This window comes from Myotis yumanensis, unplaced genomic scaffold (genome assembly GCF_028538775.1).
Source record: "Myotis yumanensis isolate MYYU_CA2020_CCGP unplaced genomic scaffold, mMyoYum1.0.hap1 SCAF_4, whole genome shotgun sequence".
NCBI classification, from domain to species: domain Eukaryota; kingdom Metazoa; phylum Chordata; class Mammalia; order Chiroptera; family Vespertilionidae; genus Myotis; species Myotis yumanensis.
Window position 1 is genome coordinate 42,318,551 of NW_027223755.1, and position 25,712 is coordinate 42,344,262.

The 25,712-nt window shown below is 39.4% G+C and overlaps 1 non-coding gene and 2 pseudogenes across 1 annotated transcript; 1 reads left to right on the forward strand and 2 right to left on the reverse strand.

Annotated features, from left to right (window-relative positions):
* Window positions 1–9,581: 9,581 nt before the first annotated feature.
* Window positions 9,582–10,414, reverse strand: LOC139008448 (chloride intracellular channel protein 1 pseudogene; annotated as a pseudogene).
* Window positions 10,415–16,455: 6,041 nt separating this feature from the next.
* On the reverse strand, window positions 16,456–16,572 carry LOC139009646 (small nucleolar RNA SNORA21; annotated as a pseudogene).
* A 7,976-nt stretch (window positions 16,573–24,548) lies between these two features.
* Window positions 24,549–24,626, forward strand: TRNAL-GAG (transfer RNA leucine (anticodon GAG)). Its single transcript has one exon. It is a non-coding gene; the product is annotated as a tRNA-Leu (tRNA).
* Window positions 24,627–25,712: the final 1,086 nt, after the last annotated feature.

The window sequence follows — 25,712 nt, forward strand, 5'->3', positions numbered from 1 at the left end:
GCAAGATGTTAATAATAGGGGAAACTGAGAGGAGAATGGATAAAAGAGATGTGGGGAATCTCTGTGCTTTCTGTTCAATTTTTCTGTAAATGTAAAACTGTTCTAAAAATTAAGTCTATTAATTTTTAAGTAATATAAAAATAAATGTTAAGAATTAAATTATTCCAATAAAAATATGTGTGGCTGATAAACAAAAAATCTTGAATGTCATTAGTTATACAAATACAAATGACAATGAAGTACTATTTCTCCTATTAACCATAAAAGGAATTTTAACTACACTGAGACCTGTACTTTTGTACACAGTTGATAGAAAGGAAAAACCATGACAGTCTTCCTGGAAAGCAATTTGGCAAGAATCTCAAACACATTTATTTCCCTTGTCTCAATAGTTCTAGGAATCTATATTTTAAAAGTGTGTGTGTGGCCCTAACCGGTTTGGCTCAGTGGATAGAGCGTCAGCCTGTGGACTCAAAAGTCACAGGTTAGATTCTGGTCAAGGGCATGTACCTTGGTTGCGGGCACATCCCCAGTAGGGAGTGTGCAGGAGGCAGCTGATCGATGTTTCTCTCTCATCGATGGTTCTAACTCTCTATCCCTCTCCCTTCCTCTCTGTAAAAAAATCAATAAAATATATTTTTAAATAAATAAATAAATAAAAGTGTGTGTGTGAGAAGGATTTTATAACAATGTAAAACTTGGAACAACAAAGAAATGATTAAATAAATTGTTGCATGCTCATATGATGACATATTACATAACCAATAGAAGTTATGCTTAAAGAATATATATATATATATATATATATATATATATATATATATATATAAAAGCCAAGCGACCAGAACGATGGAATGACCTCAACAACCAAAACGACTGGTTGCTATGACACACACTGCTGCCCCAACTGCCTGCAGCCCCTCCCCCCGGCTGGCCCCACCCCTGATCGGATGTCCCACCCCAATCGGGGGCAGAGCAGGCTGGCCAACCTCCCAATTCCCCTACCCCCGCCTGCCTGGCCCAATTGGTCCCCATCAGGGCAGCTGGCTGGACCCCACCCATGCACGAATCCGTGCACTGGGCCTCTAGTATTTAATAATGGAAAAATGTCACATAATTATTAGTCACATAGTTTTTAAATGGGAATATCCTTATTGATATTTTAGCTATGTCATTTAAAAATTAAAATAATGCCAATAAGTGAATTATACATTAATACTGTTATGTAACATGCTTTTTTCACCTCGTAATATATTATGGAATTTCTTGTATAAAGTATATATGAATATATATTTATGAAGTATGAAGTGCTTCTACACAATAAAATACTAAGAAACTGTTTTAGAGAGAAACCAAGATGGCGGCATAGGTAAACACCTGAAATTGCTGCCTCGCACAACTACTTCAAAAATACAACTAAAAGACAAAATGGACATCATCCAGAATCATAGGAAGGCTGGCTGAGTGGAAATTCTACAACTAGAAGGAAAGAGAAAAGCACACTGAGACTCAGAGGAGGTACGGAAGTAAAGTGCAGAGGTACAGAGATGCACGTGGAAAGGGCTGGCAACTGAGAACGCGGTTGACTTTTTCAATTGGGAGGGAGTCTCAAGCTCCCGGCTGCTCTGAACTCCAGTTCCGGGCGAATCTCTGGGGACCCAGACTCATATGGGGAGAAACTGGACTGTCTGGCATTGGTCGGAACTCAAGGACGGCTTTCAATCAGAGGTGCTTGCAGTGATTACTGGGACACTGAGACGCGGGGCCTTTTAGGGTAGGACTGAGGATCAGCCATAGCTGTTTGCTCCACCCTGTTGATCCCCTGACACCCCACCCCACCCAAGCTGCGGCAGAGGCTTTTGCATATGAAAGGCCTGGCCCTTTGCAATCTGAAAATTACCTAACAAACTGCAGCTGGGTCAAAGAGACCCAGGACATCCACAAGAAGGCCCAAGGCCCCATAGCAGCTTGCATTGCTTCACAGCTAGGCCTCATGTGGGCACCTCCAAACCCCAAACAAAAAAGAGGAATCTGCAGATCTCTCCATAGATCCTGCTGGGTAGCCTCAGGCAAAGGCTAAATTAGCACCTCCTTAGAGATCCAAGACCCAGTGGTCAGAGTGGGACCATCCAGATTACAACTCCTCAGATCCATAAGGGACACACTCAGGGGGCAGACTCAGTGAGCACCAAAGCCCCACTGAAGCAAGTCTTGCCCCAAAAGGGTGTCTCCAACACAGAAGTTCTCCCGCTGTAGACACAGCTGATTCTCACAGCCAATTGGCCTGGAGGTCAATTCCTCCCAGTGATACCTACAACAATCAAGGCTTAACTACAACAAGACTGTGCACAAAGCCCACAAAGGGGAGCACCAAGAGTGTCCACCTCAGGTAACTGGGGAGGCTGAGCCACTGGGACCTACAGGACACCTAGCACAGAAAGCCACTCTATCAACACAGGGAAGCATAAAAAATGCAGAGACAAAGAAACAGGTCACAAATGACAGAAATGGAGGAAAGCAAACTACTGGATATAGAGTTCAAAACCACAGTTATAAGGTTTTACAAGAATTTTCTAGAAACCGCCGATAAATTTAGTAAGACCCTCATGAAATCTAGTGAGCCCTTGAGGATATGAAAAAGGACCAACTAGAAATTAAGCATACACTGACTGAAATAAAGAATATTATACAGAGTTCCAACAGCAGACTAGAGGATCGCAAGAATCAAGTCAAAGATTTGAAATACGAAGAAGCAAAAAACAACCAACCGGAAAAACAAAAAGAAAAAAGAATCCAAAAATATGAAGATAGTGTAAGGAGCCTCTGGACAACTTCAAACGTACCAACATCCGAATTATCGGGGTGCCAGAAGAAGAGAGAGAGCAAGATATTGAAAACCTATTTGAAGAAATAATGACAGCAAACTTCCCCTACCTGGTGAAAGAAATAGACTTACAAGTCCAGGAAACACAGAGAACCCCAAACAAAAGGAATCTAAAGAGGACCACACCAAGACACATCATAATTAAAATGCCAAGAGCAAAAGACAAAGAGAGAATCTTAAAAGTAGCAAGAGAAAAAAAGTCAGTTACCTACAAGGGAGTACCCATACGACTGTCAGCTGATTTCTCAACAGAAACTGTGCAGGCCAGAAGGGAGTGGCAAGAAATATTCAAAAGTGATGAATAGCAAGAACCTACAACCAAGATTACTTTATCCAGCAAAGCTATCATTTAGAATTGAAGGTCAGATAAAGAGCTTCACAGATAAGAAAAAGCTAAAGGAGTTCATCATATTATATGAAATGCTGAAACGTATCCTTTAAGAAGAGGAAGAAGAAGAAAAAGGTAAAGATACAAATTATGAACAACAAATACACATCTATCAACAAGTGAATCTAAAAATCAAGTGAATAAATAATCTGATGAACAAAATAAACTGGTGAATATAATAGAATCAGGGGCATAGAAAGGGAGTGGACTGACTATTTTTGGGGGGAAAGGGGTGTGGGGGGTACAGGAAGAGACTGAACAAAAATCGTACACCTATGGATGAGGTTATTGGGGGGGAGGGGTAAGGGCCGAGGGTGGGGTGGGAACCAGGTGGAGGGGAGCTATGGGGGGAAAAAAGAGGAACAACTGTAATAATCTCAACAATAAAGATTTAATTAAAAATATTAATAGGGAGCATTTGAGATAAAAAAAGAAACTTTTAAAAAGATGAAAGACAGATGTATAAATCTACATCTATCTTTCATCTTTTAAAAACAATACATCTTTTTAAAACAGTTTATTAGTGTTTCATTGTGTGGAAGCATTTCATAGTTCATAAATGCATCAATATTTTTATTTACAGTATTTCATTGGATGACTGTAACAATACACTATCATAGAAAATCCTGTTTTCAGGGACCTGTTGATTGATTTTGTGTGCCAGTTTGTCCATCTGTATGAATACAAGGTTTTCCAGAAGCGTATATACCAAAATATTAATAACAGTAGTGGGATTAGGGGTAATTTAAATTGTCTTTTTTTATAACCAGGTGTATTTCCCAAATGTTATATAAAATGTTATATTACTTTTAAATTAAAAGAAAAACTTTAATGAGTTCTCTCTACCTGGTTGATTTAAAAGTTCCAGGCATTAAGCATCAGCTGTAGCATCAAGATCATTAAGGAAGGTGCTCTGTTGGGATAGCTCCAGCTGGCAGTCAGGCTCGACTCTTTCTTGTGCTTTACCAAGCCTGGCATCCTCTCAGACTGTTCTTCCTCTCGGATGTCCCTTCCCACACCAGTTCTGCTTCTCCAAACCTCTTCCCTCCTTCAAAGCCCAAATCAATTCCTACCTCCTCCAGGGAGCCTCTTAGGATTATTCTATCCTGAATAGCACTTACGTTAATCATTAAATACTAATTATTTTCTGGTTTCTTTTCTCTTCATTCCAACCAGATCATAAGCACCCTGAAGATAAACTCTTGATCCTACCTATTTGGACTCTCCACAGTGCCTCGTAATATAGTGGACACCTAATAAATACCTATTTGTTCTTAAATAAGATAATAAAGATGAAAACATCCAGCACAATGCCCACCACATAGTAGATAATCAATAAATACCTGTTTTATCTGGAAGGATAATTTCTCAACTCCAAATTAACAAGACAGGGAAGGCATATTCAACCACTCCGTGGCAGAGAGGGCAAGAGCAAGAACACTAAGGAAGAGCCACCGCTCTCCTACCTGTGATGGCTATTACAGGTCACATCATGAAGGAAGTGAACACACAGGCCAGGGCACATACCCAGTACGGGGATCGATGTTTCCCTTCCTCTCTAAAATCAATTATAAAATTTATTTTTAAAAATTAAAAAGAAAAGATGTTTGAGGTTCATTCAATCTTCACACAAAACATATCTTCAAACTACATTAAAAAGGACATCTTTGATCATTTTAATCAGGTGGCTTTATTTTGCCAACACAGTATTTGATTTACTGTGTACACCTCTGCATTTTACCTGTTCTTTCCATATGTACTATCTGCCTTCCAAGCAGATAGCTAAAACTTGATTTTTTTAAAAATATTGCTCATGTCTTTTGGATTGACTTTTCAACAATTCCAGCAGATTCAACCTATTTGGCATAATGTTAAGGACATTTCTGCCCAATTCATATGTGTTTCCAACTGCTAAAAGACCTTGAGCAGGAATCAAAGCTATTTATTCTGTACCTAGACAAGGCTTAAAAGGCACATCCCAGAGGAAAGCAAGGCATTTATTCAAATTCACTCTAAAATATTCTCTCCCCAGATGCTCTCATCTCTATTCAATTTCTTCATTACTACCCATACAGAAATGACTCACAAATTTCTATCTCCAGTCCAAGTCTCTGTCTTCTCAGACTTCAAACTTAACTATACAACTGGCAACTTACCTTATGCTCTTTAGATTCTCAAAAGTGCCCAACCTTAATGAACTCATGCTTTTACCACTACCCATACTCACCAATACTCCTAACCTGGTTTCCTTCCATAGTGGCTGACCTCAGTGAACTAGTATCCCATTGAACAAGCCTGAGAACCAGAAGTCATCCATGATACCCCCTCTCCCTCACCTTCATGGCCAAACCATTCCCCAGCTCTGTCAAAATTGTTTGTTTCCCTCTATCTTCACCATTTTACCCAAGCTTTGTCTATTTAGTAACTCCTACTCAGTCTACTTGTATCCTTTAAAACCCAGTGAAACCTACTCACCATATTACAGAAAAAACAAAAATTTTAATGCATATTATATTCCTTGACCCTCCACTATTACAGGGCTTTTACATGTACTGTTTACTTGACTTGAATCACTCTTCCCTCCTTGATAACTTCAATTCCTTCACATTTCAGCTCAAGCATCACTTTATAGGGAAGCTTTCTTTGGCTTTTATGAGCAGGTCAAAACCCCCTGTCTCCTAGCACTTTGTACATCTCCTTCACAGAGTTCCTTAAGTTGTTATCTCACTAATCAAGCCATAAAGGCATGAATTTTTCTAATTGCTTTCTCCCTACTGTATCCACGCACCTAGCATACTGTCTGACACATAATCATTGCTCAAGAGATATTTATGGGGTAAATACATAAACTAAAATATAAATAATCAACATAAAATCCTTTCCCAAGAGTAAGTTTTTAAGACAACTACAAACCAGAAGGAGAATAAAGCATTTCCTTGAATAAAAGAAGATATGGGGAAAAAAATGTTTAGCACACAATAGGTAAATAATGTTGTAAAAAGTCACTTGTTTTAAAACTTTCATAGGACCAATATCTGCATTCTGTTTCTCTGTGTATTTATGGAGAGCAGGAACAAAGCAATGCATTCTGCTTCCAGGATGCTAATAATGAAATGTTTTTGTCTGTCTGTTTCTGCTCCTTGAACATTCTTTGCTTTGTATAAATTTACACAAAATATAACAGGCCAAATGAAAAAAAGAGTTGCAAGGGTTTCTACTTTGCAAGTTGGGCAGGGTGCCTAGACGGGACAAAATTTAGGTCTTCCTATTAAATGGATACACAGCTGTCTACTCTTAAGCCTCAGATAAGAAGCATCTACTACAAAGAAAATCATCTCTAAATATGGAGCAGAGAATTCAGGATTTCAAGTTTAGCTTCCTCCGTGTGAAAGACATTCAAAGGGGTCAAAGGTGAAGTGTTTAATCTTGAGTTCAGTTAAGGACACATTCCAGTAAGGAAAAGCTGTGGGGCTTATAATTGTTTTATAAAACAGTGTGAAGAGAATTGTTTGGCTCTCATTTGCACATGACAGACTCACGATTCATTTCTTTAAATATGAAGCCCGAAATCACCCCATCTAAAATTATGTTTCCTGCCAACATCACTTAGTAACTACACATTGGAATGAGCACTGGCCTGGAGGCTACACCCACAGATCTGAGATGATGACATGCTCTTCCATTTACAAGAACTCTGCTCGGGACACTTGGGTTCTTGTCCCATTTCTCTGGCACTAATTAGCTCCGTGGCTCTCACACAGCCTCAGATCGTCACGTGTAAAATGAAAAGTTGGATTTGTTAAGTCTTTAAAGCCCCTTGCAGTTCTAAATCCTTTGATTCATGCCTAAATCACTGCCAGGAGACTGGATCAAGTCGCTGACTTGGTCTGTGGAGTCCCGAGTGCATTGGGTTCAGGCGTTCCTGCTCTTTGTAAAGGCTGGTTCCTAAGAGGAATTTATAGCACCATCGAAAAGTAAGCAGAGGAGAAACCTTTCTTTTCCTCAGCAGAGGGGTATAAGCAGCCGCCAGGCTGGGTTGACTGGAGGGGTGGGGCGGGAAAAAGGAGTAGGAAGGGCAAGGCCACCATGATGATGAGGCAGTTTTGCCCCCCAAATGGCACTGGCCAGACTTCCCTTCACTACTGCTGCGATCTCAGCAGGCAGGCCACTGACCTCACCTTCTGCGACAGTGATTCACAGGACTCAACCCAATAACATGAACTCTTCCATACCAACCTTGTCATGGAGCAGCCCTCCCTGCAGTTTTTAAATTGTTCGTTTATTTTATTTTATTTTTCAATTACGGTTTACAAGCAGTATTACTAGTATTTTGTATTAGTTTCAGGTGTACAACATACACTTGGTTGGACAACACATACTTTACAAAGTGTTCTTCCCTGGCACCATACATAGTTATTACAGTTGTCCTGCCTATATTCCCTATGCTGTACTTTACATCCCTAGGACGATTTTGTAACTACCACTTTGTACATCTTAATCCCTTCAGTATTTTCACCCAGCCTCCCAACCTCCCTCCCCTCTGGTCTGTGACTATTTTGTTTATTTTGTTCTTTAGGATTTAAAGAACAAAATGGTATTTGTCTTTCTCTAATTTATTTCACTTAACATAATATGCTCAGGTCCCCCCATGCTGTTGCAAATGCTAAGATTTCATTTTTTTTTTATGGCCCAATAGTATTTCATCATATATATGTAGCACTACTTTTTTATCGACTTGTCTATTGATGAGCACTTGGGTTGCTTCCGTGTCTTGGCTATTGCAAATAATGCTGTAATGAATACAAGGGTGGATATATTCTTTTGAATTAGTGCTTTGGGTTTCTTCAGATATATACCCAGAAGTGAAATCACTGGGTTTCTGATTTTAAGGAAAATGCTTTTAGTTGTTCCCCTGTTGAGTATTATGTTAGCTGTAGGTTTGTCATATATGGCCTTTATTATGTTGAGGTATGTTCCCTTTATTCCCACTTCGCTGAGAGCTTTTATCATAAATGGGTACTGGATTTTGTCAAATGCTTTTCTGCATCTATTGATATGATCATATTATTTGTATTCTTTTCTTTATGTAATTATCACGTTAATTGATTTGCAGATATTGTACCAACCTTGCATCCCAGGAATAAAACCCACTTGGTCAATGTATTGCTGAATTCAGTTTGCTAATAGTTTGTTGATGATTTTTGCATATATGTTCATCAGAGATACTGACCTATAATTTTTTTCTCTGTAGTGTCTTTATCTGGTTTTGGAAATAGTATAATCCTGGCCTCCTAAAACAGGTTTGGGAATCTTCCCTCCTCTTGAATTATTTGAAGTAGTTTGAGAAGGATGGGTTTTAGTTCTTCTTTGAATGTTAGATAAAATTCACCTGTGAAGTCATCTAGCCCAGGGTTTTTGTTTCTTGAAAGTTTTTTGATTACTGCTTCAATTTCATTAATTGTAATTAGTCTGTTCAGATTTTCTTCTTGATTCAGATTTGGAAGACTGTATGTTTCTAGGAATTTAACTATTTCTTCCAGATTGTCTAATTTGTTGGCACATCATTGTTTATAAGCTATCCCTTCATTTTTTTAAAAAATGTATTTTGTCAAGTAACCATCTGGCTGGGTTATTCCACAACAGAAGCTGTTAAAAGCAAAGAGAAATACCTGCACAAGAAGGACTTTTCAAATAGGAGGCATAAAATCAAGCTGCCTCAATCACTTTGTGCTTCCTTCCCCAGCAGAGTAGAGAAAAACTCCTTTTTTTTTAACATCTCAAAATCGGATGACTTGTCCCTACCCAGGGCTTTACCATGGGCAAAAGGCCAGTGTCAACTTCTCAGTCTATACGAAAGTATTGTTTGTTCAACTAATCTACCAGGAGAAGATTCTAAATTAAATTTTCTTGCCTTGTTTTATAAATGATATACTGCTATGCTCAGCATACTTTTTTCCAAATGTTACATGAAATGGAATATGTCAAAGTAAGTTTCAAATTTCATACTTATAACTATACAATCTCTAACATGTAGCAAGATGTTATCAAAGTATAATCTGCTTAAGAGTAATGTTAATTGAGATTTTTACTTGGCTATAATATACATTTGTCATTTCTTGGGGAAAAATTTTTGTCAACTCCCTTCTGAATTATGTTTCTTAATTTTCTTCTGTTTTATTTTTTTTATTCTGCATTTTATTACTGAAATACATTGTCCTACCCATCCCACCCCACCCCACAATAAAAATCTCCCAGATCTCCCATTCCTTCCCTTCATCCCCAAGGCAGTCCTGCACAAGTGCCGAGAATTCACTTCCCACTGGACATTTTGGAGTGTGTCCAAGGGGTAGCCAAGTGGAAACTACCAGGAGCCTTTGTGGAGAAAAATGGAGAGCGGTGAGGTAGCTCAGGAGGAGCTTTTTTGAGGGCCTTGGCCACTTGCTCATAGACAAGCTCGATGTCCTCAACATCTGGACAGGTGGAGACGAACTGTCCATGCATAAGCATTGGGCAAGTACCGATGCACACCTTGGGACACCTGAGATGGAGAATCCGCGGTACTTCTTACTCACCACCTGTACTATGTGGAGCTTTGGCAATGGGCTGCACTCAGCCAGAATGAGCTCATCGCCATCCAGAAACTTCCTCTGAGAGATGCCCAGCACTGGTCTCATCCACTTCTTCTGGGGGCGGGGCGGGGGGTGGGGGCGGTTGTCAAGTAATGGTCTAAACTTTCAGGGCTTTCAGGAGCCCCTTCTCCAGATTATCACTGAGGCTTGGGTTTGAATTCTTGATGTAGGAAGAAAATCTGGCAAGTATGACCAGGCCAGCTGTGTTGTATTCAGGGTTCAGAGTTGCCTATTTGGGGTACCTGGAGGACACAGCACTGCCTCCAAAAATTGCTTAATCTTGCTGGTGACTTGTGCACACTTCGTTGCCGTACAGCAGAAATGGGAGCTGCCCTCCTGAGCACAGCTTCTGTACCATCTTGGTTAACCTCCTGGTGTCAGTGGTGGTGATGCTGAAGGTGACTCCCTTGAGCCAGAGCACCATGAAGAGTCTCTGGGAGAAGGGGCCCTCAGTCTCGCCCCATCCCTGGTAGCCTTTACAAACAATTCGACCAGAAGTTGTTCTTCAGCCATGGTTGCACTGGAGTCCAGGAAGTTGCCTTCACTGAGGGAAAGGGAGGGACCCAGGTGCAGGAAGGCGGGTCTCACAAGCAAAGATTCTCTCCCCAAGAGCTAGGACTGTCCCCTCAGCTCAACACCAGCCCGGTCAGACTCACTCACTTTAGACTGGCCCTCCACCAGTCCAGTAGACCCTATACTCAGCTCCTTCAGCTCAATCCCCTCTGGGGCTGGATCAAGGAGCGCTTCTATTTTATTTGAATAAAAAATTGACTTTCATCTTAAGCAAGCATGATAAAAAAGAAAATTTCTGTCTGAAAAAGTCCACAATATGAGCCCATTCTTTTATTATCCAGTCCTGCAACATTATCTTGGGTATTTTTAGCTTAAGCCAATCTTTCAATGTTTACTCTATGTATGTAAATAATACAAGTTCTTTTAGAAATGCTACTTATATTCCAAAAAAGCAATCACTCTGATTGCCCACTGCTGTCATTCCAGTCTTAAGAGTTCTAATCCAAATTCGTGGGTGACTGGAAAGACACCACCCTCATCCTATTGGATTCATTATGAATAACACAAAGATAATGACACTTGTAATTACTGTCAGATAGCTTGCCACCTTCTTAGAAGTTCCCAAAAGCAAGATGCCCCAAATGTGTACTCATAATTGTTTATTAGTCAGTCAGATTACAAAGCAAACTATAGCTTACTCAAAATAAAATGGCACTTTTTCATTTTTTAAATTTGATTTACAGTGTTTCTAAGTTAAACACCGAGTATAAATATGGATATGCATAATATAAATACCTGAGCTATTTGCATGAAAGTACCATTATAAATAGAAGTCAACCTATAACAAGTTTTGTTTAGGAGAGTTATTGTTTAAATTCAATGTTGGAAGTAGTCAAATCCCACTAAATAAGGAGATTATTTTCTTTATAAGGCAAATTGTGTGTTTCAGTGAATATTCAAAAAGGAACACTTCAAATTCCTTATCTTCAGATTTTGGAAAATCTTTATTTATTTATTTATTTATTTATTTATTATTGCTTAAAGCATTACAAAGGGTATTACATATGTGTCCTTTTTTTTTTCCCCGCCCTTGACAATACCCCAGCTTCCCCTACCCCCCAGTGTCTTATGTCCATAGGTTATGCTCATATGCATGCATACAAGTCCTTCGGTTGATCTCTTACCCCCCTCCCTCCTGCCCCCCAACCCTCCCCAGCCTTCCCGCTGCAGTTTGACAATCTGTGTGAGGCAGCTCTGCCTCTGTATCTATTATTGTTCAAAAGTTTATAATGGTCTCTATTATCCATGAATGAGTGAGATCATGTGGTATTTTTCCTTCATTGACTGGCTTATTTCACTTAGCATAATGCTCTCCAGCTCCATCCATGCCGTTGCAAATGGTAAGAGTTCCTTCTTTTTTACCGCAGCATAGTGTTCCATTGTGTAGATGTACCACAGTTTTCTAATCCATTCATCTACTGATGGGCACTTAGGCTGTTTCCAGATCTTAGCTATGGTGAATTGTGCTGCTATGAACATATGGGTGCATATATCCTTTCTGATTGGTGTTTCTGGTTTCTTGGGGTATATTCCTAGAAGTGGGATCACAGGGTCAAATGGGAGTTCCATTTCCAGTTTTTTGAGGAAACTCCATACTGTCTTCCATAGTGGCTGCACCAGTCTGCATTCCCACCAGCAGTGCACAAGTGTTCCTTTTTCTCCACATCCTCTCCAGCACTTGTCGTTTGTTGATTTGTTGAAGATAGCCAGTCTGACAGGTGTGAGAGATTTTGGAAAATCTTAAGATAAAGAATAAAGTCCTATCTGCTCTCTGGTTTTCTCATTCCCCTCTACATTATAGATTAAATCTCATAATATTGTTTTGAAAGTTGTTATCTTCCTTCCTTCTGACTCCACATTCTATTTTAACATAGTAAATTTGTTAACAATTTGACACCCAAAACTCTATGCCTATTTTCATCTATCTCCATAGTAACTGCATTCAGCACAATGTAAAACATTAAATTAAAGACAACAACATATAATTAAGAAGAAATTGTTTTCTAAGTACTCTGAGCCAGTCCAGTATATCTGCTATAAATTCCATCAACAACTTTGTAATGGAATTGACTATGCCCTTTAAATAATCACCCTTTTGGGAGAAATGACATCAAGTTAACATATTAAATCGTGCGTTATTCTATAGGATTGCTTAAGATATAATAGTAAAGACAAAACAATTGCCCAGGCTGAAATCCAAAGGCAAGGCAAATCATAAAGGCAGATGTGGCTTCCCCAAGACTTGAGCAAAACTATTACAGTACTTCCCCCATGGAGGAAACTCATTGGAACACCCCTGAGTCACTTGCAAATTGTTATGTAACATCAACTCACTTCTATCATAAGCAATTTCAATGTAAACATTTAAAGCCACATATGATGATTTCATAGGCCTGAATGTTCTCTTGATAGCTAAAGATGACAGATTCCAAAGGCGATTTAGCCAAGTGACAGTAACCCTGTAGATGCCTGCTAGGAGGGCTGACCAGCACAACATAGTAACTTATAGGTTTATATGTTGGTTTCTCCAACACCCATCATTATAATGTTCAAGTGCTGTAACATATCAAACATTACAACACAATAGACTGCCAAAGGCTTACACAACAAAGCCACACTCTCCTTGGTGAATGATTCAGATAATTACAATGAAAATATCATCAACAAGGATCATAAACTGAAACTAATATTAAAGAAAACAAATGAAGCTTTACTGTGTAGAAAAAAACAACAACCATAAGATTCTGACCTAGAATAATAAAATCCTATAGTTGGAAAGAGTCTTAGAGGTCATCTGATTCAGCAACCCACCTGATGCAGAAGTTTATTCTACAATGTTCTTGACAAGTGGCCATTCAGCCTCTCTTTATTCCTGTCCAGTGCCCAAGAGTGCACTATTGTTACTGACTCAAAATTTGCCTTGCTGAAACTTCCACTCATGACTCTGTTTCCTAGAGCTTTTAAATTAATTAAGTCTCTGTACTAACTCAGTTGGTTTTTTAAAAATACATAATAATAAAATAGCAAGCACTTATTGAGTACTTACTTTGTGCCAGGCATTTGACTAGGTATTTATATGAATCATCTTATTTATTTAGTGATTATAAGTGTAAACTCTGGAGCCAGAATGTCTGAGTTAGAATTCTGGCTCTGCATTTACTAGCTATATGACATTAGAAAAGTCATTTAGCCTCTCTGTACTTCAGTTCCTCAACTATAATATAGGAATAATAATAATGTCTACATGATACGGTTGATAGGAAAATTCAATGCTAGTATATGTAAAGTGTTTAGAATAGTGCTCAGCACATGATAACGACTGTAAAAATGTTGTTGTGCTACTCATTGTTATTATTATTTCTCATAATCCCATTCTACAGGTGAGAAGGCTGAGGTTTAGTAAAGAGTTTAGGCAACATAAGTCTGGGATTTTCAATTATCATTGTTCATTCACATCTGGAAAAGATTTATTATGTAATTTATTTGCTATTTCTCATGTATTTGCTATTCCATTTAGCTTTGTATATTAGTCTATTTAAATTGATTCCATGTTGGGAACTTTCTTCAGTGTTTGATTTGTTCTAAGAGGTTGGAACCAAGAGTATGTCTTCTCTAAAAGAAGCATTCCTAATATTATATTCTCTAGTGAAACAAAATCATCTAGTGTTAAGCCAGAGATGGTAAATGTATGTTTAAAAAACTGTATTATAAAATGTATCAAGGATCATAAAATAATTTAAAGGCTTTGATTCAATGATCCTACTCATGGAAAGTTATTCTAGGGAAATAATTGAACAAGTGAACTACATACCTCCAAATCTTCCTTACAGCATTATCAGCTCCATTCTCAAAAATATATTAGGGGTATAGTTAGGTAAATCATGGTAAATAAACATGAAGGGAAATTATGTAGTAATTAAATAATCATTATGAAACATGGAAAGAAGTTTATAATAAATTTTAAAAAGCACCCAAAGTTGAGTTATAATGGAATTATCACTATATTTTAAAATTTATCTTTATTGTTGAAAGTATTACAGATGTCCCCCTTTTTCCCCCCTCATTGACCCCCTTCCCCCACTTCTTCCCCTTCCTCAGGCCTTCACTGCACTATTGCCTGTCCATGAATTATGGATATATACATGTAAGTTCTTTGGTTAATCTCTTCCCATCTGCCCCCACTCTGAAATTCATCAGTCTGTTGCATGCTTCCATGTCTCTGGGTCTATTTTGTTTGTCAGTTTAATTTGTTCAATAGATTCCACATATAAGTGAGATCATGTGATATTTATCTTTCTCTGACTGGCTTATTTCACTTAGCATAATACTCTCCAGGTCCATCCATGCTGCCTCAAAGGGTAAGAGAGCCTTCCTTTTTTACAGCTGCATAATATCCCATTGTGTAAATGTACCAGTTTTTTTAACCATTCATCTACTGATGGGCACTTGGGCTGTTTCCAAATCTTAGCTATTGTGAATAATGCTGCTGTGAACATAAGGGTGCATATATTCTTTTTGTTTTTAATATATTTTATTGATTTCTTTACAGAGAGAAGGGGAGAGGGATAGAGAGTTAGAAACATCGATGAGAGAGAAACATCAATCAGCTGCCTCCTGCACACCCCTTACTGGGGATGTGCCCGCAACCAAGGTACATGCCTTTGACCGGAATCAAACCCGGGACCCTTCAGTCCACAGGCCGACGCTCTATCCCAGTGATGGCAAACCTATGACACGCGTGTCAGAGGTGACATGCGAACTCATTTTTTTGGTTGATTTTTCTTTGTTAAATGGCATTTAAATATATAAAATAAATATCAAAAATATAAGCCTTTGTTTTACTACGGTTGCAAATATCAAAAAATTTCTATATGGGACACGGTACCAGAGTTAAGTTAGGGTTTTTCAAAATGCTGACACGCGAGCTCAAAAGGTTCGCCATCACTGCTCTATCCACTGAGCCTAACCGGTTAGGGCGGTTGCATATCTTCTTTCTGATTGGTGTTTTAGGATTCTTGGGATATATGTCTAGAAGTGGGATCACTGAGTCAAATGGCAGTTCCATTTTTAATTTTTTGAGGAAAAATTGTTTTTTTCATAGTGGTTGTACCAGTCTGCATTCCCACCAGCTATGTACTAGGTAGGGTTCCTTTTTCTCCACATCCTTGCCAGTACTTGTTGTTTGTTCACTATTAATATATGTATACTTAAAGATAAAACTGGGAGAAAATATCCCAAAATGGAAATAGTTCTGTTAAAATGGTACAAGCACTGGCTCACTTCAAAAAAATGTTTTTTATATAATAGGATACTATATTTAGTAACAATGAGCTAAAACTACATATATTAATATGAATAAGTCTTTTTTTAAGCTTTCTTCCATTTCTTTCTTTTTCTTTCTTTTCTTTCTCTTTCTTTCTCTTGCTCTTTCTTTCTTTCTTTCCCTTCCTCCCCCCTCCCTCCCTCCCTCCCTTCCTTCCTTCCTTCCTTTCCACCTTGTCACACCACCATTGAAGCAAAACAACACAATATGCTGCTGCTGCTTCACCCAAAAGTGTTGTTGTTGTTGAAATATATTTTATTGATTTTTTACAGAGAGGAATGGAGAGGGATAGAGTGTTAGAAACATCAAATGAGAGAGAAACATCAATCAGCTGCCTCCTGCACACCTCCTACTGGGGATGTGCCTGCAACCAAGGTACATGCCCTTGACCAGAATCGAACCCGGGACCTCTCGGTCAGCAGGCCGATGCCTAATCCCAGCCGTGGGCAAACTACGGCCCGCGGGCCGGATCCGCCCGTTTGAAATGAATAAAACTAAAAAAACACACACACACAAAAAAAACCGTACCCTTTTATGTAATGATGTTTACTTTGAATTTATATTAGTTCACACAAACACTCCATCCATGCTTTTGTTCCAGCCCTCCAGTCCAGTTTAAGAACCCATTGTGGCCCTCGAGTCAAAAAGTTTGCCCACCCCTGCTCTATCCACTGAGCCAAACCGGTTAGGGCCAAAAGTGGTGTTTTTACTTTGACCTTTCTTGACAGCTCAGTGGGTCATTAGCAAAAGGCCCACGGAGTGCTTTTAAAAGGGGTATGAATAAATCTTGAGCACAAAAATCCTCAGTAAGGTAGATATGACTTCATTTCATTTATACAAAGTTGTTAAAACTTATAAACTCCATACCATATATTGTTACAAACACACATACACATGTGGTAAAAGTTTAAATATCTGGATAAAAATGATAAATACCAAAATTTAGGCTAATGATTACCTCTAGGGCTAGGGAGGGAAATTTGTCCAGGGAAAGATTCACCAGGAAAACATATTTCTTAACCTCGTTAGAGAGTAACCTGGTTATTTAACAGTATTATCTTCTTCCAGTGGTTCTCCACCCATCTAAGCAGTTTATTAAAAATACAAATGTCTGGATGCCACCACTCTAGATTAGATTCAATTGGTTTAAAGTAAAATCTGGGCATCAATAATTTGAAAAGTTCCCAGTTAATTCTAATGAGCACCCAGAGTCAAGAACAATGTATTTTTGGTATAGCTAAACTATATATTAATAATGATTACAACTGACCTTTAATATTGCTATGTTGTTTTAGCCATAAAAATATGAGGCTATATTTGTACATACATACACACATACATACATATATATCTTCGATTCTGCTTAACTCAGAAAACTAGAGAACACTGCAGCTCTCTGAGGCCAGGTATCCGTGGACTCTTTGCTGTCCAAATACAAAGAACCCAGCATGTGCATTATGCAAGAGTGGAAACCAAGCCCAAACAGATCAGGGAAAGAGAACTGTTTAAATTGTCATGCCAGCAACAGCACAACTGAAAATGACACCCCCATAGTATTGTTTTCCCGGTAGAGTGAATTTCACAAGAGCTCCCTTGTAGAGGATGACTTCTACGCCTGCAGCTTCCTCCTCTGGGCCTCTCTCTGACTGTAATAAAGGAGAGAAGAGAAAGAAGCCGATCTGTTAGGTCTCTGCAAGGCAGGCTTGTCAGATTTCCATGATGCCAGGCCAGCAGCTACAGTGGCAGAATCACCCTGTGGGCCAACAAGGAAGATAAACAATTGCCTTCTGAGGCAATTGAGGATGGTCTCGAAGTCATGAGAAGAAGCCAAAGGAAGCTGCAGTGGCCAATGACAAACTCATCTAGCTTCCTCGGGTTAGGTAGATGAGGAAGTGGAGCTCACAGGTGTTGACGACAGGACTACTCCACCTGCTCACCAGCTGTTCACCCTCCTAAGCCTCTCCCTCTTCTCCATTCCTTTCCGTCAGACTCCCCATGAATTTCTGTCCTGATCTTCTACAGAGTGGGGAATGTGAAGAAGAGGAGAGTAGATGGAGATGAAGTCATAACTTTTGTGTTAAAAAACAACAACAACAACAAATAAATAAATAAAATATAGAAAGAGTAGGGGGAAAGCCAAATTAATAGAATAACTTTTATGAATTGAAATTTTGGGCTTTAGCAACTTAAAATTAGATGCCCTTAAAGAGAAAAGAAATGCCACCTTTTGGTGAAAACAATAACAAAACAGTAACTCATTTCTGCACTATTTATTATACAATCTGTCATCAATGGAACCTAAGTTCTAACAGGACAATTGACACTTACAGTCCTGTTAGTCCAAGGCCCCATCATACGAAACTGTGGGAATATTTTTACTAAGGTACTTGAAAATTCCAATGGGTCACAAAAGGTTAAGTAAAAGGAAAGAAGAGACATATAGAATGAAAGCAGCACTGCTAAAATTAATTTTTATTAACTATCCTAATATTTTTAAATGGGGATATTTGAATAAAATATCCTGGCTAAGACAAGCTAAGGAGTACCATGTTAAAAACAGTGGCTTCCTTTTCTTAGAAAAGGGAATTTATGTCAGCAAGTGGCTCTTATGGTCCATTTGTAGGAAGAAGTTCATTAGAAAAGAGGCCTCTCAATTTTCTCCAGACTGAAGGAACAGTGATTAATTTTGAGATGTTATGGATGAGTGAGCATGAAAACAAACGTGGGCAGAAGCAGGAAGCTAAGGAATGCTAACAACCACTGCTAATGTGCCTGGCACACAATTTTTAAAAAAAATTATTTCTCCAAAGCTAATCATCCTAACATCAGAAACGAAAGCAGCCCTAACTGGTTTGGCTCTGTGGATAGAGCATCAGCCTGCGGACTGAAGGGTCCCAGGTTCGATTCCGGTCAAGGGCATGTACCTTGGTTGCAGGCACATCCCCAGTGGGGAGTGTGCAGGAGGCAGCTGATCGATGTTTCTCTCATCGATGTTTCTAACTCTCTATCCCTCTCCCTTCCTCTCTGTAAAAAATCAATAAAATATATTTAAAAAAAAAAAAAGAAACGAAAGCTGAGGGATTAAGTTCTATTCCAAGAACAGCTTTGACAATATTAATTACATTGGTAAACAAACTCAGAAACAATAAAAATAAATCAAACCATGTTTCAGCTCCAGTGAAAAGGCAGTGTTTGCCAAAAAGGCCCCAACTAAAAACTAAAACCTCTAGAAAGAAAAGGGAATAAAACAATTTTCTACTTTAACAAATATTGTAGTCCTTTTTATTTATTTATTTATTTATTTATTTATTTATTTTATTGATTTTTTACAGAGAGGAAGGGAGAGGAAATAGAGAGTTAGAAACATCAATGAGAGAGAAACATCGATCAGCTGCCTCCTGCACACCCCCTACTGGGGATGTGCTGGCAACCAAGGTATATGCCCTTCACCGGAATCGAACCTGGGACCCTTCAGCCGCAGGCCAACGCTCTATCCACTGAGCCAAACCAGTTAGGGCACTGTAGTCCTTTTTAAAGAAAATGCTGATTACAAAATTACAAAATGCTATAATGTCCTAGTGATTCTCTGGAATACGTGAAGTTACCTAACAAGAATATAATATGCCTCACATGTAATTAGTCATTTATGCAGTCATCAAGCAAGGAATGCCAAGATTTTCATATGACCTGATGTCTTCAGAAGCAAAGACCAGTCAGACAAGTTCCAGATAGAAAAATAAAAACAGAAAGGTAGAGACTGGGCTTGCATGGAGAAGATAAAGCTTGTCAACAAAGAGAAGACAAGTAATTCTTGGTCCCATGTGAATTAAAAATTCACAATCTAATTAATTTAAAATTCAACAAATCAACCTAATAAATTAAAAACTCAGCACAAACTCTCCATTTAGGTATCTAAATACACTACTTCATCCAGATCATTCTGGATTATAAACATGACAATAATAGTTTATACTTGAGTTTCTTTCACATCAAGATATAAAATGGTTACCTTATAAATCTCATGCCACGGTGAAGAAAAATTAAAAAGTGTTGAGAATATTGACAGTAAATATACACACTCTAGCACACTGTTTTCAAATCTTAGGGCACAAGTCTTAGGTGAAAGGCCATGTGTAAGTTGTCTTCCTGCAATGGCATTGAATACATCTTTTGTATAATTCTTAAAATGCAGACTTCTCCAGTCTAGGGTTGTCGACAGGTAAAGATGATACATTAATACCCAATTTATATCAAATTAGTCCATCTCAGTTCCCATTTTGAGACCCACCCTCCCACCGCTGGTATTGCTTGGAGGTTGTATCTCAGTGGTGGTGTCTACTGAAACAGCTCTAGCTCTACTATATTCATTCATTCATTCCTTTACTCATTCACTCACATATTCATTTACTGGTGATTTAAAGGGCTGTCATGAGGGGATATTATCCACACCCCTTTAATTACCATCATTTTCTACAGCAAATACAATTTTAATTTTAATTCAAGTTTCCTAATCTCCAGTCCCAACCAGATGGTCACCACTAAACCATTCCTATATCAAAATTCTGGTGATACCACTGCAATCATCTTTCACAATTATTTTTTTCTAAATTATTTTTCTTTTTTAAAAATAAATTTATTGGGGTGATACTGGTTAATAAAAGTATATAGGTTTCAAATGTACAAATCTGTATATATCATCTGCATATTGCATTGTGTGTTTACCACCCAAAGTCAAGCCTTCCTCCTCACCATATATTTGACCCTCTTTACCCTTTGTTACTCCCCCACCCCCTTCTATCTGGTAACTACCATACTGTTGTATGTGTCTGTGAGTTTTTGTTTCTCTGTCTTGTTTGTTCATTTGTGTGGGAAGCTGCCTATTGTCTTCACTAGCAGAGAGGTGTGGACCAGGAGCCCGGAATGCTGATGACCCTTGAGCCCTGGCAAAGGTCAGAGCTATGCACCCACTGTTTAGTTGAGACAATGGTAGCTGAAGCAGCTTCCCGACCAGATAGTCACGTAAATCCTTACTGATAAGGTAGTTTGTCTGTTACTGGACACTGCCTGCCTAAGGGCTATAGGTGTATCCCAAACTGAATAAAAGGATGGCAAGGCCTGAGCACAAGCGGAGTCCTTCCTCTTGTGTTGGGCTCCCGCCTAGCCCCCCAATTTCCAAATTATTATTTCTTGTCTTGTCTCTATCATTTTCGAGCAGCCCTTCTCCAGAAACCGAACTCTGAACCATGTGGGACGTGGGTCATCACACATTTGTTGTTTTCAATTTTTTATTGAACTAATTGGGGTGACATTGGTAATAAAACCATACAGGTTTCAAGTGTGCAATTCTGTAACACATCATCTGCATACTGCATCATGCACTCACCATCCAAAGTCAAGTCTCTTTCCGCCACCTTTTATGCCCCCCCCCCCCCCCCCGCCTTTGCCCTCTTCCACCTCTTTCTCTCTGGTAATAATCATACTGTTGTCTGTGTCTGCTTTTTGTTTGTTTGTTTGTTTGTTTGTTTGTTTTGGGGTTGTTGTTTTTTGTGTGTGTGTTTTTTTTTTTTTGCTTAATCCCTTTACCTTTTTCACCCAGCCCTCCAACCCCCCTCAAACATTTATTTTTCAGGCACTGGTCTGAACACTGGGTATTGAAAGGGCGAGGGCTAGGCCCTCCATCTTCCCCCAGGGTAAGGGCCATTTTGCCCCAGGGTAAGGGCTACGTCCTCCATCTTACCTTGGCCACGTGTTTGGCAAGGAGCTTCTTCCCGGAAGTCTAAGACTCTGCTAGCCACACCAAGGAACAAGACATCGACTTGCGCCTGGCCAATCGGCAGAGCACAGTCCTTTCTCCTCCCCTTACTCCAACCCCCCCTATATAACCGGTCTCTAGGCGGGGTTCTATCTCTTGGCCACTTGGCTAGCCGATGTGTCGGTGAGTCTGGTGGATGGAGAGCTCAAGCTAGCTTGAAATACAGATTCTTATGCTTTTGCATCAGATTGGCTGGCTCCCTGATGTGGTTTCTTGGGAACCTTGAAATCTGGGCATAACAGGTATATGGCTAAGATCAAGCTCTGCCCAGGTTTTTATCCTCTATCTGGATTACAGAGTTGGAGGAGTATCTGCTTGAACTGAGGTGGGGACAGAATGGAATTAGGAAGAGAATTCTAATTTCTCAAGATTCTTAAATAAGGAAAGACCTATAAAAAGGAACCAGGATGTAGACATTCCTAAGTATTCTTAATTTAGCAAAAGTAGAACTGTAATTGAAGTAGATACTTCTTCGTGTGTCTTTCAGAAATTATAACAATTATTGAGCATGTAAATGTTATGCCCAGATTTCAAGATCCCCAAGAAACCACATCAGGGAGCCAGCCAATCCGATGCAAAAGCATAAGAATCTGTATTTCAAGCTAGCTTGAGCTCCCTGTCCACCAGACTCCCCGGCACAACGGCAAGCCAAGTGGCTGAGAGACAGAACCCCGCCTAGAGATGGGTTTTAAAGGGGGGGTTGGAGTAAGGGGAGGAGAAAGGACTGTGCTCTGCCGATTGGCCAGGCGCAAGTCGATGTCTTGTTCCTGGGTGTGGCTAGCAGAGTCTTAGACTTCCGGGAAGAAGCTCCTTGCCAAGCACGTGGCCAAGGTAAGATGGAGGACGTAGCCCTTACCCTGGGGCAAGATGGAGGGCGTAGCCTTTACCCTGGGGCAAGGTGGAGGGCCTAGCCCTCGCCCTTTCAGTAAATACATAAATAGTTCCTGACTTACATGCATCTAATACTTATTCTGTCTCTAATATAGAGAAGAACACTCTACAGATTAAAACATTTTCAATCAGGTTAATTGTGGCTTTACAGAGAGGTGGAATAACTTGCTGAAGATAACACTGCTGGTAACAGCGGACTACAGGATTCCCATCCTGCCAGTTTGGCCATAGACCCTATACCTTTATCCACCATTCCACATGAGCTATTGATGCCACTAATTTCACTTGTCCTCACATTCTGGAACCCTTTAAAGTGTAATAATAATCATTACCTTGAAGGGGGAGCCCTCTGTGATATAAGGAAAAAAATTTTTTACTGAAAATTCTGTTCTTGTCCTGACACTGCTAATTAGCTATGTGAAGGACAAGTATCTTCACCTCACCACCTCTCAGTTCCTCCTCTAAAAAAAATGCTGACATGGAACTTAATGGTCTCAAAAGTTTCATTTCTAAAATTTAAAGCTTTAAGAAAAATATATTCTAAGTTAAGGAGGATATATTTTAAATTAAGGAGTATATCATAATTTAAATTATAAGTCTTAGTCTATAATGACATATTTCAACTTGAGTATACCTTAAGGAAAACCTCATAGGGCTTTTGTTTGTTTCATAGTGGGCTTTAAAACTTTGAATTCTGATATAATCTCAACTAAAAATTATCTCATTTTATTCACGCTTTTCAGGAAGATGAATCCAGCTCTAGCAATGCCTTGCACTCATGAAGCTCCTCTCGAGACTTAGCAGAGATAAACACTTTCTGAGTGGCATATGGATACCTCCCTTGATACTATGACAGCAGGTAGTGGTGATGGCCAATGTTGACAGGAAAAGGAGAGTAGCGGAATGTGGGAAGGTGGGAAGGAGACAGGTGGTGGCAGAGGAGCGGGTGGGACCCGCCTGAAAGGTGACTCCTCCAGCTGCCCAAGCTCATTATCAGTTGTTGACTTTGCATAGGGAAACAAGTTTCACACACAGTGTGCAAATGTTGCCGATTTCTACACAATGTGTATTAACTTATTTAGCCCTTCTTCTAGCCTTAACGCCCTTCTTTCTTTTTCTCTGATCCAACTCATGAATACACCTGCTTGAATCCTGCCTAGACAGTAGCTCAGAGTTAGGAGATCCCTGCTTGGAGACAGAATGCTGTTACAAAGAGAATTCTGAAACTGTACTAGATACCCATAGTGCAGGGGTGGGCAACCCCTGGCACGCGTGCCAAACATGGCACGCCAGTAACTTTTGCTGGCATGCGAAACCCTCTCCTATAATCTTCCATTTACAGTTTTTTTTCTTAATATCGACTTTTTTATTTTTCAGATAAATTCAGTGTAGGTGCATCTTAGAGCCCAGCAATGTTCATAACAAGTTATCTTAAAGACCATAGACATGGATTGACGAGAGAGGGGAAGAGCAATTTCTATGCCTCTGCCTTAACTCTCCCTGCCTTCCTAGATCCGACCAGTGTTTTGGTTTCATCCACATACGCTTGTGAATCTTTGTTCTCAGTGATGAATTTTGTTAAGTCTCGTAATAGGAGTAACATGATGGATGAAAGCAGTAGCTCGTGCATATCTCTGAAGGTCACGAAATATAAACCTGATGTAAAATCTCTGTCATCGGTGATGCAGCAGCAAAAGTCCCATTGATAATATCAAACGGAGTCATAAATTTTTCTGTCGGACTATCAGTGTGCATGTATACATTAAAAAATAAATGTATTTCTCATCATCATATACTGTGTTTTTGTCGCTCAAATGAATTTTATTATTTCTTCAAGGTTCTTCACATACGTACACCTTAATAGATATCAAGAAGGCGTAACATGTTCTCAAAAAATTAGGGTTGGCACGCAGAAGAATTTTGAGTCAGATATTTTGCTGGTTTTGGCACGCACTCACAAAAAGGTTGCCCACCCCTACCATAGTGTTAATAGCTAGCATTTATTGAGAGCTTACTATGTGCCAAGCACTGTTCTAAAGCATGTATGTGCCCTGACCGGGTAGCTCAGTTGGTTAGAGCGTTGTCCTGAGATGCCAAGGTTGCAGGTTCAAACCCTGGTCAGGGCACACACAAGATCAACCAATAAATGCATAAATAAGTGGATCAACTAATTGATGGTTCTGTCTCTCCCTCCCTCCCTCCCTCGCTCTCTCCCTCCCTCTTTTCATGTCTTTCTAAAGTCAATACAAATAAATAAACATTTAAAAAGAAAACTAAAAATATTAATCCATCCATCAATGCATCAGTCCACCAAATACCCACCAAGTTGTAGAACTTCCTTTGGTGGTTTGGGGGAAAAAGAAAAGAAAAGAAGAACATATATGTACTAACCCTTTGTTTCCCCCAACAACCCCATGAAATAGGAACAATTATCCTATATTACAGAGGAAGAATGTAGGCACTGAGAAGTTAAATAGGAACTGGGTTACAAACTCAGGTGGTTTGGCTCCGGACTCAGTGCTCCTAACTGCCACCCTATGCTGCCTTGGTGTATAAATTGTTCCCTGAAAACCCAGAATCCATCTTGTAGAATAAGGAAACCAAGCCCAGCAATGTTCAGAGGTTTGCTCACGTCCACATAGTTGGTTAAAGAAATATTAGTAGCCAAGAAAATCCTAACTCCCAACCTCTAGAACAGTGATTTTCTTATCTTTTGCTGGCTCTAATGGGGTTGGGAGTTGGGGCCATCAGAGGGAAATGTCTTGAGTATCTATTCTTGTTTCCTGTAGAACCTGTTCCATGTCCTTATCAGTTCTATTGTTCTTCTCTAGGAAGTTTTACTTGGCTTTCCTGAGATGTGACACCCAGAACACATTCTGGCTGAACATCTCCATCAGCAGAGCCCAAGCAGGAGCCCATTACCCTTCCTAAGACAGTTTGCCCACTTTTTTAAAGAACAAAAAACAAACAAACAAAAAAAACAACTGCCACCCTGAGCAGAACTTGCCCCAACTCTGATGAGCTTTTCTATTTTCAAAGCCTCCCTCTCCTTTTCCTTCTCCCTCCCTCTCCATCTCTCTCATACATGCACCACAGAGTGCAGGCTCTTGAACCAGACTGGGAAGGGCCTAGTCCCAGCTCTACCACTTACCACTGAGGGGGATAAATAAAGTTACTCAGCATTTCTGTGCCTCAGCTTTTTTTTTTTTCAA